General features: G+C 47.2%; 1 pseudogene; it reads left to right on the top strand.

The window, feature by feature from the left end:
* The window catches only part of LOC125535918 (uncharacterized), a 47,932-nt pseudogene extending 35,019 nt beyond the window's left edge, over positions 1–12,913 (top strand).
* The last annotated feature ends 280 nt before the right edge of the window (positions 12,914–13,193 follow it).

A 13,193-nucleotide genomic window follows, 5' to 3' on the forward strand; every position in this document is an offset into this window, starting at 1 on the left:
ACAATACTAGAAGTTAAGTGCAACTCAATATGCAATGAGTTGCATATTGACGAAACATCACAACAATTATTTAATTCTCTATCATTTAAGCTACTCATCCATATTATGTTGGTTAACATGGCAAGAGGTGAAGCATAATAAAGCTACACTATCTAAGCAATTTAAATGGGGCCGAAAACAACAAATCCGGAAAATCCCCATGTGCATATTTTGAATTTGGTACTGTTAAGCCCTAAAACATATTTTAGAGTTGTTAAACATGCAAAGTAAGTGCATCATGCTAATCTATGCATTTTTCTAGACAAGTTACATATGTAGTTTATTAAATTTGGAGCTACGGCTATTAAGTTATGAAATAAACCATTTTAACGTGGCATTTATGAAAATTAATGCAAACATGAAATTTAAATATTTTTAACAGGGATGAAAGTTGCATATTGTGAAAGTACATGAAATCTAAGCATTTTACATATATGACATGTTTTTATTTGGATGCATGGATATTTAGTTATTAATAATATAAAAGAGTGGCATTTATGTAAATATGCAATGCACTTGAAAAATACTAAAAACTAGAGAAGGAAAAAAACATACCTGTGCTGAATTGCAACATAGTGCAGCGGCTCAGGAGGAGATTTGGCCCAGCGGTGACAGTGTGCATAAGAAATGGGAAACAGGGCAAAAAGCTGGGGCGCCTGGGACTCGAACCCAGCACCTCAGAGCATCTCTAGTGGATCATCTATATGGACGTGTATAGTAAATATACACGATGCGAGCTAAAAAACAGCTCCCAGCGACTCGTGTAAAAGGGCGTGTAAACATCCACGCCCAGGCCACGACGATACGAGGCGTGGAAATATACACGAGCAATCCACGCTCGTGAGCTCGCGAAAAGGAGACCGCTGCTTCGTCCCGCGCCTGCCCGGAGGAAGGATTGAAGGAGCTCGCCCCCAGGTCACCGTCGCATTTCTTCTCCGGTCGTCACCCAAGGTAACAATTTCTTCCTCTCTGGCCTTGCTCACGAGTGGGAGGGCGGGGACGGGGGGCCTCACGCCCTGCAGCTAGATCTGGTGGCGGCGGGAGGTCGGCCGCGTGGGGTGGCTGTGCGGGCGGCGGGCCGGCGGCGCTAGCTGCGGGCGGCGTGGTGCGAGATGCGGGCGGCGGGCGGCGCTGTGCGGGCGGCGGGGTGCGGGATGCGGGCGGCACTGTGCGGGCGGCGGGGTGCGGGATGCGGGCGGCGGAGTGCGGGGTGCGGGCGGCGCTAGCTGTGGCCTGGGAAGAGGTAGGAGGTCGACGGGCGGGCTGGGGAGGCCGGCTGCCTGCAGCCTTGGGAGAGCAGTGAGGTCGACGGGCAGGGGAGAGGCAGCGTCAGTATCGAAGCAGTGAGGCCGAGTGGGTGGGGAAAAGCAGGAAATTGCAATGCTTTCTCCATCTGGTGTTGATATTTGGTATTTGTCTACTGCAAATTGTTGCTTGGCCATGTCAATTTGATGTCAGATTGTGGTCTAAAATAGCTGTGCATTGTTTGCTTGCAGATGGATTGTGACCAAAGCTTCTTGGACACCATTAGTTTTGGTTACACACAAACACAACCAGATAGTCCAATTGGAGAGCAGGCAACTCCATCAACTCAGCATCGTTCTGCAATAACAGAGAAAGGAAAATCCAACAAAGGAAAAAATTGGTCTAGTGATGAGGACAAGGTTCTCATAGCAGCATGGGCAAATACAAGTTTGGATATTGTTGGGACAGATGAAAATCGAGATGCTTATTGGGATAGAATTTCAGAGTACTACAACACACACAAGGAATCATCATGGCCGGAGCGTAATGCTAATGCAATCAATTGCCGTTACACAACGATTAACAGAGAGACCTCTAAATTTTGTGGTTGCCTTCAGCATATTTTAAATAGGCAAGAAAGTGGAAGGACTATAGAAGAAAAGGTATGCGCCTTTCTTGTAATTCTATATGTGATGTGCAATATTCTATATGTGTTGTGCTTATTTTAACAACATATTTATATGTGCAGACAAACGATGCACACATCTTGTTCAAGGAAATGGATCTTAAAAAAAGAAGCCTTTCACACTGATGCATTGCTATGTCACTACAGGAATCAGCTATTTTGCCGTCTGCCACGGCGGACGGCAAAGGCATGAACGGCGGACGACAAAGGCCTTTGCCGTCAGCCGCGGACGGCAAAAGGCTCCGACAAAGTAGGCTACGGTAAACAGCTACTTTGCCGCCTGCTTCCCGGCGGCTGACGGCAAAGGCCCTTTGCCGTCTGCGGCGGACGGCAAAGAGAGCGGACGGCAATAATTGCGTTGTCAGTCCGTTAAGTGGCTAACGGCAGGCCTTTGCCGTCCGCCGCTGACGGCAAAATTTCTAGTGTCTTTGCCGTCCGCCGTATGATGTCATCTACACGTCACTGCATGGCAGGTTCTTTGCCGTCTGCCACTGATGGCAAAGTCTTTGCCGTCTACCACTGTAGGCAAACTGACCAAATGGGTCAGCTCCCAGGAAGCACAGCTGGATGCCACGTGTCCTCTTTGCCGTCCGCGGCAGACGGCAAAGAGCCCGTTGCCGTCGGTGGCCGACGGCAAAGAGCCTGCATATTGGGTCTTTTATCTGTTTTTTATTAAATCCAACAATTTTCATCACAAATATATATGACATATATAGATATATTTCAAAAGGCCATTACAGAGCAAACATATAAGATATCCAACACATAACTTCATCATCCAACCATATATATTACATGCATAGTTCCATCATACATAACAAGTTCAACATATATAGAGGCATCCAACCATATATATTACAATAGTTTCATCCAACGATACATGCATAGTTCAACGATACAAAAGAAACAGAGAAAGGGATAAGGAGCACTCCATCTATGCAAGCTTTCGTCAAGTGAATGAAATCTGCAAAATGAAAAATAAGAAAGTTATAACAGGAAGAGTAGAACAAGAAGAAGAGTAGAACAAGAAGAAGACTAGAACAAGAAGAGTAGAACAAGAAGAAGACTAGAACAAGAAGAGTATGTCATTTATGAGCTAACTTACGTGAAATGGATCATATATGAGCTAACTAAGTTGAAATGGGTCGTTTATGAGCTAGCTAAGGTGAAATGGATCATTTATGAGCTAACTTAGTTGAAATGGGTCGTTTATGAGCTAACTAAGGTGAAATGGATCGTTTTTGAGGTAACTAAGGTGAAATGGATCGTTTTTCAGCTAACTTAGGTGAAATGGATCATTTATGAGCTAACTTAGTTGAAATGGATCGTTTTTGAGCTAACTTAGGTGAAATGGATCATTTATGAGCTAATTTAGTTGAAATGGATCTTTTTGAGCTAACTTAGGTGAAATGGATCATTTAAGAGCTAATTTAGGTGAAATGGATCATTTTTTAGCTAACTTGGTGAAATGGATCGTTTATGAGCTAAATTAGTTGAAATGGATCGTTTATGAGATAACCTAGGTAAGATGGGTCATTTTGGAGTTAACCTAGGTGAAATGGGTCATTTTAAAGCTAACGTAGGTAAAATGGATCATTTAGGAGCTAATCTAGGTAAAATGGGTCATTTTTGAGCTAACTTGGATGAACTGGATCATTTATAAGCTAACCTAGGTAAAATGGGTCATTTTAGAGGTAACTTAGGTAAAATGGATCGTCTATGAGCTAACTAAGCTAATTATGCAATTTTTGACATAAGTAAGCTAAGTACAGATCGTTTTAGAGCTAACTTAGGTAAAATGGATGGTTTTGGAGGTCAGTAAGCTTATTAAGTCATTTTGGAGGAGAAGAAGCTAAGTCTAGGTCATTATGGTAAGCATTGGAGGAAATAAAGCTAAGTCTAGGTCTTTATGCATGTGTTAAGCAAAACACTAGATAAACTTACCAAGATCCAGGAGGTGTAGGAGCGGGGTGGCTCGTGTCGGTAGCTGGAGAAGGATCGTGCGATGCTTGTCTGGAGTTATGCTGCACCAAAGATCATTTCCAATGTCTTGTTAGCATGATGACACTCAAATGTTAAGACTAGCAAGTAATGTCCATTCAAATAAAACTCACCGTGGTCCCAGGAGCAATCACTGGCATCGGCAGAGCGGTCTGACCTGTCTTCTCGCACACAGACTGCACATTTGGTTTTGACGACTCAGTCATACTAGTTAGTAATGAGACAAACACTACATGAATGTTTTGGCTAATCTGCAGAAGAAACTTACCACAAGGAGCTCGTACATGGCCCTTGCCTGCATGTCATTCCGTGCCCTCTCCTCCTCCATCATCTTTGTCGTCCTCTCCTCCAACTCCCGCTGCCTCTCCGCCGCCTCCGCCAGAAGTTTCTCCGTTCTATCTCTCTCACTCTGTATAGCAGCCTGCAACACCACTCACATGACCATTTGTAATCATTGATGGAAGCGCACACAATGTAATGGAGAAAGATAACTGAGTACGTATCACTAACCTTGATGGCGAGTTGCACTGGCCGTTCACGAGGCCTTATCTCAGGAGCGAAGCTCGACTGGCGCGCCTTGATCTCCGGGAGAGTGCTAGGACAACGGATAAGTCCATCTCCAATGGCTATGGAGCCATGGGACCTCCCGCCACCAGATATCATCACCAGCTCTGGATCAATGGGACCCTGGCTCGGGTTAAAGTCCTCCCCTTTCCTCGCCTTCCCCTCATCTCTATATCTCACGAGCTTGTTGTGGGAGGAGATGTTGGTGAAGTTGTTTGCATCATCGAGGTCAGACTGAGAGAAAGCCTTGACTTTCTTGAAAGAGGCAGTGTGGGCCATGGCATACAGGTCGTACACCTCTGGCACCTTATCCGCCTTATTGTAGCGTGCCTGAAAGAGAGAAACAATGAAAATTAGCAATTAAAGGGCTCAAGCTAGCATGATGAATGAATTGCATGAATCATGAAGCAAACCACATACCCAGTTGCGCCCGAACTGATACAAGTTGGAGCTGCCTTGATGGTGTGGCACACCTTCCATTTGGGCACGTTTGTCCTTGGCCTCGTTGTGGAGGGCTAGCCATTGTTTTGAGCACCACTCATCGACCAACACCTCCCAACAATCCATCCGATCCGCACACCATCTCGGAGGCGCCTAAGTTAGCAAATAGAAACTTGAGCGCTACGGCTAAGAATTACTAAATGAAGGAAATTAAGTAGAGAAGGCCTTAAGAATTACCTTCATGTACTGCTCCTTACTCAGGAACTTATCGCGGCACGCCGGCTTGGTCTTCTTGATACCACGCAAGGCGTAGTAGTCTCGAACAGCCTGCACCCGAGCCTCGTGTCGTAAGTTCTGGAGTAGGCGCTTGCAGACGTTCTCGATAACATGTGCCGCGTCCTCCTCGTATCCCTCCTCACACCTGTAGAATGTCTGCAATCAAATGAGACAATATTGATTAGTACAATTAATAACTAGCTAGTTGAAGATTTTTAAATGTGTAAAGGAGAAATTACCCAGAACTTTCTGATCACCATGTCTGCCCTCGTGTCGCACACGACACCGTCGATAATCTCATCCGGCGGGGCCGGGGCAGCCACGTAGTGCTCCCAGTTCAATCCAAGCTCTGGAAGCCGACCCTCACCAGGCAATGTGACAAACCCCGGGAAGTTTTGCCGGCAAAGAACTCCAAGGACGGAGTTGGGCCGGCGGACACTATGATGGTGGTCCCAACCCCTGCAGCATGACAAGGCCAACGCATTAGTTATTTGAAGAAACGTGAATGCAGAAGGTAAAAAAATATTAAATGCACTTACGTACCTCTCCCCATCAGGGAAAATCAACCACCTCTACTCGCGGGTCGCTGGCACGGACAAGAGCCGTGTAGCACCACGCTGGTAGATGGTGCCCCCCCTCCTCCTCAAGATCAGTCGGCTCCCCGCCATCATCAGCATGGCCACTCGGCTCCTCGGGCTGATCCGGTCAGGTACCCCATCCGGACGTGTGCTCCTCCCGGGTCTCGTGGGCCGAACTCTCGTGGGCCGAAGGCCAGTCAACCCGAGGCTCGTGGGCCCAAGACCCGTGGACCGGAGGCTCATGGACCGGAGTCCGTGTAGCCTCCTCCTCGGACGAGTCCACCCTAGCAGTCACGTGCTCGGGTGAAACAGCTGGGGGTGGCGGCGAGGAAGGCGCCGTAGCAGTCACCCTTCCTCCTCTCCCACGACCACGTGCCCCACCTCCTCTCTTCCTACCTCGTCCCCTGCTGGGCACCGCGGTCGACGAAGAAGGGCCCGGCGGTGTGGCCATACTGTCCAGCAACGCTCGGCGGAGAGGTGCGTCTGGAATGGAAGACCTCAGACCACGCGCCGACGAAGAAGGGGCCTTGGCGCGCTCCCGACCAGCGCCCACCATCTTTCAACACCTGCCATGACAAACAGTAAACGAAATTAGTACAACATAAAAAAAGACCGACATGAATAATAATATGTGTATCACTTAAGTGTATCATCATCAAGTACAACATAAAAAAATTTAATACCTGACACTACTAATAATCTCGATCAGTATCATCAATAAATGCATAATCATCATCATCATCACTATAATCAATGACGGGCTCATAGGGTTCATTGGCATCAACATGTGCAAGGCCACCTTGACGTAATCGGTCAAGCATTGACAGGTCATCCGCAGCAGTAACCTCTTCTTGTTCCGGCTCTTCTTGTTCCTGCTCTGGGGTGATGTCGGATTCATTGTCGCTGTCTACTTCAATGTTTTGGGGTGAAGTATAGCGGTTCTTGAAACGCTTTTTGGAAAGACCTGTCTCTTGGAAGAATTCTCCTTCATATGTGTCTGGGTTAATGTGAGGTTCATAATCCTCTTCCTTTGGGGGAGAAAGTCTAGCACGTGGCGGCACTTCATAAACGACATCCCAACCTTTCAGATTTGGATTAGTTTGGCAGGCCCATGGTAGATAGAATACTTGGGTCGCCTGTTGAGCCATAATATAGACATCAGGAACATCTAAATGAGTGCTTTGGTTGATTTCAACTAGCCCTATATGTTCATGATTCCTTCTAGTCTCCTTCGGATGAAACCAATAACATTTGAAGACTACGACATTCGGTGGGTTTTCACCATAGAACAGAAGTTCATAAATTGCTTCAACTCTCCCATAATACTCGGTACCTCCTTCGCCGATAGCAGATACACAACAATTTGTAGACTTTCGGTCGGCCATAGATAGCTCTTTGCCATAGGTACGAAAGCGATACCCGTTGATGTCGTACTTGTCAAATGAACGGACCTTATAGTCAAAACCATTAGCGACTTGTCTCAATTCGGCGTCCATAGACTCTGAATTAGCCTACAAGTTTAATATGAAAGGATTGTTGCATTATGCACAAATTAGCGAATGAAATGAAATTGTCTAATAGAAATTACCGTTTCTTTGAACCAAGAGATGAAACTGGGATAGCCACCTCCTTGCTTTGCGAGAAGCTCATACTCTTCGACGGAATCCTTTTGGATCTCCGCTCCATACGAGAATATGGCGACGTATCGACTGTATGACATATCCAGGAATAAGAGTAGTTAAAAGGAAATAGAAGTTGCGAAACAATGTACCGAGAACTTACTCGATGTACGGCCGCACTTGTATCAGGTTGTTGAAGATATACAACGAAATGGTCCGCCATTCTTCGTTATCCAAAGATATTGGATGTGAAACGCTAGCTGGTGCGAGATTCCCTTTGAATAGGCTGAGGTTGGATCCACCCTTTTTAGGCTCGTCAGCATTGTACCGAGGCTTCGGATTATGCAAATGACGATTTTTGGCTTCGTAGTGCGCTGTTACGAAGTTTGCCGCCTCCTCTGTGATGAATGCCTCAGCCATCGATGCTTCAATTCTACGTTTATTTTTACATTTTTCTCAAAGCATCTTCTGCATCCTCTCAGTTGGGTAGCACCAACGATTTTGCATGGGCCCCCCCAATCTTGCCTCGGCCGGGAGATGCAAAATCAAATGCTGCATTGGATTAAAGAAGCCCGGTGGAAAGATCTTCTCTAACTTGCAGATCAACTCCGGCGCCAACTCTTCCATTTCTTCTAGCACGCCAGGCGATAGTTCTTTCGCACAAAGAACACGAAAGAAATAGCTGAGTTCTGCCAGTACTAGCCATTCATCCTCAGGGATGAAGCCACGCAACATCACTGGCATTACCCGCTCAATCCATATGTGCCAATCATGACTCTTGAGACCAAATATCTTCAGTTTATCAAGATTCGCTCCCCTCTTTAGATTCGCTGCATACCCATCGAGGAACATCAACTGCTGTTGCACCCACAAGAGAATTTCCCTCATAGCTGGCCTTCCAAGATTGAACCATGCCTTTGGCTTCGTCCAGTTCTGCTTTCCTTTCGGTTCTTTCATGTTTTGTAATGGCCTATCACATAGCGCCTCCAGATCGACTCTAGCCTTAGTATTATCCTTTGACTTCCCATCTATGCCGAACAATGTACCAAAAAGTGCCTCGGCGATATTCTTCTCAGTGTGCATCACGTCGATGTTGTGTGGGCAAAGGAGGTCTTTGAAGTAAGGCAGATCCCATAAGCATCTTTTGTGAGTCCACGCGTGCTTAGTATTATACCCCTTGGAGTACCCTGGACGTTGTGGATCTGGCTCGAGAGCGTTTAACTGATCTAGGGTCTGTTGGCCTGTCAATGCAGGTGGTGCAGAGTTTTTGACAACTCTACCCCTGATGAAGTTCTTCTTGTCTTTCCTGAACCTATGGCGAGGATCCAGGAACTGTCTATGCATGTCGAAGCAAGAAAACTTGCGACCGGCTTGAAGCCAACGAAACTCAAGAGCTCCCTTGCATGTGGGGCACGGGAACCTTCCATGCACACACCAGCCAACGAATAGCGCATACGCCGGCAAGTCATGCGTCGAGTACATGTACCAGACACGCATTATGAAGTTCCGTTTGCTAAAGGCGTCGTATGTCTTGAACCCATTATCCCAGGCTTCTTGCAATTCGTCCTTAAGCGGCTGCATGTACACATTCATATTTTTGCCCGGATAGTTGGGTCCTGGAATTATCAACGTCAGGAAAATGTTCTTTCTTTGCATAATCTGTCCGGGGGGGAGATTGAGTGGAAAGACAAATACGGGCCAACAACTGTATTGGGCTGCTGTCATACCAAACACACTGAACCCATCCGTGCTGATGCCGACTCGAGGATGCCTCGGATCTGCCGCTTTGTCAGCATGTAATTCATCAAACTTTTTCCACGCAACACCATCCGATGTGTGTACCATCATCAGATTCCCATCTGCATCTAGTTCGGTTCTTTTGCCTGTTTTGTGCCATGTCATCTGTCTGGCCGTCTCTTCGACAATGAAAAGACGTTGAAGTCTTGGTACGATTGGCATATACCGAAGAACACTAACGGGGATTTTGGTCTGTGTCTTCTCACCCATACCGTTGTCTACCACAATATACCTGGAAGACTTGCAAATGGGACAATAGTTCAAGTCCGCATAGTCAAGCCTAAATAAGGCACATCCTTTCTCACAGGCATGTATCTTCTCATAGGGCATCTTCAGTGCACGGAGGATTTTGTCCGACTGGTACAGGTTTGCAGGCATTACATGGCCTTTGGGTAGAAAGCGTCCAAATACTGTCATAATTGCGTCATAGCATTCTCTGCCCAAGTTAAACTGAGCCTTCAGAGCCATTACTTGTGAGATGGCATCCAACTAACAAAGCTCAGCGTGCTCGTGGAGCGGACGTTTTGAAGACTCCAACATTTCATTGAAGGCCTTTGCAGATTCCTCCATCTCCTCGTCCGAATCCCGAGCATCATCATAGTCTTGCACCATGTTTCCCATCCCGGTACCATGCTCGTCGGTGCAACGACGATCCACCTCAGCTCGGTCACATTGGGCAGACTCACCATGAAATGTCCACACCGTATAATTAGGCGTAAAACCACTCTTCTGCAGGTGTTTGCCCATTTCAGCCTCTGTCCTCTTTTCCCAATTGCCGCACCGGAAACAGGGGCACCAGGTTTTCCTCTGGCCATTTGCAAATGCGGCTTGCACAAACCCCTTGGTTTTTGTGAACCATTCAGCGCTCCATTTGTTCTGACCAGTGTGACCGGTATACATCCACGCACGATCACTCATCTTGACTTTCAGAGCTACTGGACACACAACAATTATATATGTAATTCACCATGTAGATATTCATCAGTTGATCTACTTTGTCAATTTTATTACGTCCATGCAACCTACACTCTAATAGGTACTGATAGGTCCTAATCCCACCCGTGTATGTGTAGATTGGGTTCATTTTCCCATGCTATGCTCCGGATCCGACGCAAAATTTCGGCAGCACCTCCCCGCTGTTCTCCTGATACACGTCTCTACAATAAACAGAGAGGATGTGTACCCAGAGAACAACAGGGGAGGCACTGACGAAATTTATGCGTCGGATCCGGAGCAAAGCATATGGGAAAATGAACCCAATCTACACATACTCGGGCTGTCCATGGATAGCGTTGGACAACTCGAAAGAATCAAGGTTATAAATATGCAAATGCATGCATATTTCTAACTATGACGCTTTCGAACGGGAGACACATATTTGGTTACGCATACTGATGATTCAAGACACATATATAGCTAGCTATCAAGTTTCATCGGAATAGATCAAATAATTAATGGGGGAGGAGGACATGTCATTTGTGCTCACCCACTAAAGAAGGGGCAGAGCTCGTCAAACGCACGGCGAGGTCGTCGAACACCAAACCTCGTCGATGAAACAACTGCACATTTAAAACTACCCGATCAACACAATTATATATGATGTTTTTCATAACAAAATCGAAAAATATATGACCTAACTAATAATTGACAAATATATGACCCCGTCGGCCTCTGGAAGGCCAAAGAACACCTTTTCGGGAGGTGTTGGGGCACGGGGTCTCGTGTCGGTGTCGGGGTGCCGTGTCGGGGTCGGGGTGCTGTTTTGGGGTCGGGGGGTCGGGGTGTCGTGTCGATGTCGGGGTAGTGCCGTGTCGGTGTCGGGGTGTTGTTTCGGGGTCGGGGTGTGGTGTCGGGGTCAGGGTGTCGGGTCAGGCTTGGGGTCGGGGTGTCGGGGTGTCGGGGTCGGGGTCGGGGTGTCGGGGTCGGGGTCGGGCTCGGGGTGTCGGGGTCGGGGTCTCGGGGTCGGGGTGTCGTGTCGGGGTGCCGGGTCGGGGTCTTTTTTCCTTTTCTTCTTCTTCCTCTTCTTCCTTTTCTTCCTTTTCTTCCTTTTTTCCTTCTTCTTCTTCTTCTTCCTCCTTTCCTTTTTCCTCTTCTTCTTCTCCTCCTCTCCTGTTTTTTTCTTGTTCTTCTTCTTCCTCTTCTTCTTTTTTCTTCTCCTCCTCCTCCTCTTCTTCTTCTCCTCCTCTCCTGTTTTTCTTCTTCTTCTTCTTCTTCTTCCTCTTCTTTTTTCTTCTCCTCCTCCTCTTCTTCTTCCTCCTTTCCTTTTTCCTCTTCTTCTTCTCCTCCTCTCCTGTTTTTTCTTCTTCTTCTTTTTCTTTCCTAAAACTGAACTAAACCTAAAACTAAACCTAAATCTAATCTAAACATAAACCTAAAACTAAAAAAACAGAAAAAAGGAAAAAAACTAAATCTAAACCTAAAACTAAACTAAGACTAAACCTAAACCTAAAACTAAAACTGAAACTAAATCTAAACTAAACATAAACCTAAAACTAAAAAAACAGAAAAAAAGGAAAAACAGAGGAGAGGTAGAGCTCACCTGGGCCGATGGAGGAGGTGGCCGGTGGAGGAGGGGGGCGGGGCGGCCTGGGGCGGCGGCGCCGGGCCCAGGGCGGTGGGGCGCGGGGGGGGCGGGGGGCCGGGGCGCGGCGGCGCTGAGACGGGGGGCCGGTGGAGGAGGGGGGGCGGGGCGGCGGTAGTGGCGACGAGGCGGGGGGCCGGTGGAGGAGGGGGGGCGGGGCGGCGGCGCCGGGCCCGGGGCGGTGGGGCGTGGGGGGGGGGGGGGGCGCGGCGGCGGCGAGTGGTGGTGGCGGCGGCGCGCGTATGGGAGCAGGGGAAAGAAACAGAGCGAGAGGGCGCGGGGTGGGGGGCGCGCCATTAGATATGTTAAATCTTTGCCGTCCGCCCCCCTTTGCCGTCCGCTTATTTGCTCTTTGCCGTCTGCTAGCAGACGGCAAAGAGGGGGGGCCGTTAAGTTTTTTTTAAGAAGCTCGTCAGTGGGGCCCCTTCCTCTTTGCCGTCTGCTAGCCGACGACAAAGACCTTTGCCATCAGCCAGTTCTTTGCCGTCTGCTTTCAGGTAGCTGATGACAAAGAGCTTCTTTGCCGTCTGCTAGCAGACGGCAAAGAGCTGGCAGATGGCAAAGTAGCTGATTCCAGTAGTGTGTAGAGTTTTCGAAGTATCCAAAGTGGCAGACAAGAGAAGTTGAAACTTCTCTTAAGAAACAAAAGAAGACCATTGATGCAAGTCCGGGCACAGCCACCAATGATCCGGCTGATGCATCCTCGGTACGTATTGATGCTACCTCGATATGCACTGATGCTCTTGAACATGAGAAAAGACCTGATGGTGTGAAGAAGGATAAGAGAGGTAAAGCTGACGATAGTGCTTGCAAGCTGTCATTAGAAACTGTGTGGGCAGCAAAGCTAGAGAAGGATGAGATCAAAGAGGCGGCAAGAAATGCTCGCTACGCACAGCAATTGGAATTGCGAAAAGAGGAAATTGGACTAAAAAAGAATGAAGATGCACGAAATGAGAGGGAGGATGCACGGAGATAGTTTGAATTAGATGAGAGGATCATGCTCATCGACACTAGTGGTATGACTAATGTGCAAAAGCAGTTCTACCGAGATAAGCAGAAGGAGATCCTTGCTCGCGGCCTAGGGTAATGTGAGCTATATGTTGTAGTTGTAAGAACTATTTACTGCTTTCTGCTAGTTGAGGACATGGATTACATCACTCATTGCATAAATATTGTTTTGATAGCTGCATTACAAAGACATGGATTACATCACTCATTGCATAAATTAAAACTAGATGAAAAGAAATGGATTACAAACTTATAGCTAGGATATCACTCGTTTCCAAACTTCTGCCACACATGGTCAATTAGATCAAGTTTAAGCTGATCATGTTCATCGAAATTTCTAATCCGGTGAGTCATCTGAA

The sequence above is a fragment of the Triticum urartu genome, chromosome 2A (assembly GCF_056163025.1).
Source record: "Triticum urartu cultivar PI428250 chromosome 2A, HENAU_Tu73, whole genome shotgun sequence".
Classification (NCBI taxonomy): domain Eukaryota; kingdom Viridiplantae; phylum Streptophyta; class Magnoliopsida; order Poales; family Poaceae; genus Triticum; species Triticum urartu.